This window comes from Citrus clementina, unplaced genomic scaffold (genome assembly GCF_000493195.1).
Source record: "Citrus clementina cultivar Clemenules unplaced genomic scaffold, Citrus_clementina_v1.0 scaffold_1, whole genome shotgun sequence".
Lineage (NCBI taxonomy): Eukaryota > Viridiplantae > Streptophyta > Magnoliopsida > Sapindales > Rutaceae > Citrus > Citrus x clementina.
In genome coordinates this window covers 20,605,771-20,608,656 of record NW_006263303.1, presented here as the reverse complement: position 1 = coordinate 20,608,656, position 2,886 = coordinate 20,605,771, and positions in this window count along the sequence as shown.

Here is a 2,886-nt window from a genome sequence, read left to right as displayed (position 1 = left end):
AGGTGGTGCGGATGTAGAAGGAATAGTTGGCGGGGCAGCAGTGTCGTCGTCAAACTCGTCATCAGAGGTAGCACCACTCCTAGCATAAGGCTTCTTCGAAGGTTGAGTGGGTCCTGGTTCAGTAAACTGAAATCTCCCTTCCTTGAATTCGACCACTCCTGTTCTTTCAAACACAGACATATCCAAAAATTTCTTTTTGCAAGCAGGATGCAAATCATTATTGTCAGGATCAAGCACACATAGGTTTACAGCTAATAGAGTAATGTTGGCGTGAATCTGAAATTGTGTTCCATGGAACCGTAGTGGGAGCGGCAATCTTGGATTTCTTTGCGACGAGTGTCTTTTTCGATGACTTGGAAGTAGATGCTTTCCTCTTTGACATTGTTACAATAATTACACTCACGGATTTCGATTTACCCGGCTGGAATACAGGGCGTAGGCTGGTTGCGTTGCGTTGCTGCTCGGCTTGGGGCTGGTTACGCACTGCTGGTTGCGTGCTGGCTGCTGTCTGCATGGCTGCGGCTGCTGCTCGCTGGACGCGGGATGCTGGTGCTGCATTGTGTTGCGCGCAACTGCTGCTGCGTGGGTGTGTTGCGCGTGAGAGCTGGTTCGCGCTGCTGCGTGGGATGTGTTGCGCGCTGCTGCGTGGGATGTGTTGCGCACTGCTGGGTTGCATTGTGGATCCGTTGCGCGCTGATGGGGCTTCGTTGCTCGCTGTTGGGCTGCGAGACACGAAATGGTAGTGCTGCGCGCGCGGGATGGTGCTCGATACTGGTGTTGCGCGAGCAGGGTGGTGCATTTTCCGGCAGGCTGGTTTGCTGCTGGTGTGCTGCAAGCGGCTGGAGAAGAAAACAAGTTCTGGAAAATTAGGGATTTTGTGAACAGTAAATTTTTTTTTTTAACAGTGATTTTTTTGATTTTTTTTAATAAATAAATAAATATATATATAAAAGAAAGAACAAAAGAAAATCTTTTTTTTTTTTATAAATAAATAAAATAAAATAAAATAAAATAATTTTTTTTTTTTTTAGTGGTGAATCACTTTGAGACACCAAAAATTTCAGAAGTACTTTTTTAATAAGCACGTGGGCACGCCTTAAAACTATTTTACTTTAAAAATTACAGAAGTACCTTTTTAATAAGCACGTGGGCACGCCTTAAAACTATTTTACTTTAAAAATTACAGAACTACTTATTAGTTAAAACGTGGGCACGCTTTATCAAAAATTTTCTTCTGACCAAAATAAGCAAACACATTAATTTTTTTTTTAAATCTGAATCAAAACTAAAAGAAGATAAAACAAAAACCAAAATAAACAAATCATTTGGGTTGCCTCCCAAAAAGCGCCTTTGTTTTATGTCTTTGGCTAGACACATTTATGCATCAATCTCCATAATTTGGACTCTCGAGAGCCACATCCTCCACAATATTCACTGAAAAACCTTCATAAAAAGGTTTTAAGCGATGACCATTAACCTTAAAAACTTTGTCAAAGGTCGGACTCCGAATCTCAACTGCACCATGAGGAAAAACATTAGTAACAATAAAAGGTCCAACCCAGCAAGAATGTAATTTACCCAGAAAAAGTTTAAGCTTAGAATGAAAAAGAAGAACTTTTTGACTAACAGAGAACTCCTTTCTCAAAATCATTTTGTCATGAAATGTCTTCATCTTTTCCTTGTAAAATCGCGAACTCTCGTAGGATTCATTTCTAATCTCCTCCAACTCTTGCAGCTGCAACTTCCTCTGCTTTCCCGCTTCGTCCATCCGCATATTGCATTGCTTAACCGCCCAGTATGCTCTGTGCTCAAGTTCTACAGGTAAATGACAAGGCTTACCAAATACTAAACGATAAGGAGACATACCTATGGGAGTTTTGTAAGCGGTGCGATACGCCCATAATGCATCATCTAATCGCAAACTCTAATCCTTTCGATTTGGACTAACTGTCTTTTCAAGAATAGACTTGATTTCTCTGTTTGATATCTCAGCTTGTCCACTTGTCTGTGGATGATAGGCGGTAGACACTCGGTGGGTAACATGATATCTTTTGAACAAAGCTTCCACCACTCGATTACAGAAATGAGTGCCTCTATCACTTATCATCGCTCTCGGTACACCAAACCTAGCAAAAATATTGGACTTGACAAAATCTACAACAACTTTAGCATTGTCAGTCCGGGTGGCCTTAGCCTCTACCTACTTAGAAACGTAATCCACTGCTAAAAGAATGTAAGCATTGCCAAAAGATGAGGGAAAAGGTCCCATAAAATCAATGCCCCACACATCGAATATTTCACATACAAGAATAGGGGTAAGTGGCATTTGATTTCTATGACTTAAATTACCAGTGTTTTGACAATTTTCACACAACTTACAAAACATGTATGAATCACGAAATAAAGTAGGCCAAAATAAACCACATTCTAACACCTTGGATGCTGTCTTTTTGGGACCAAAATGACCACCACATGCATATGAGTGACAAAACTGAAGAATAGAAGGAATTTCAAACTCAGATACGCACCTTCTGATGACTTGGTCAGAGCAATGTTTCCACAAGCAAGGGTCATCCCAAACATAGTATTTAGCATCGCTCTTAATTTTACCTTTTTGAGCCCCCGTCAAATCACTAGGTAGTGTTCTTGTAACTAAGTAATTGACAATGTCAGCGTACCAAGGAACCATACCTTAAGTTACAAAGAGATGCTCATCTGGAAAATCATCTTTCAAAGGTGCTGCTTCTTCACTCGTGGTCAATCTACTAAGGTGGTCTGCAACTAAGTTTTCTGTTCCTTTCTTGTCACTGATCTCCAAGTTGAATTCTTGAAGCAGTAGGATCCAGCGGATAAGTCTCGATTTCGCTTCCTTCTTGGCTAGCAAAT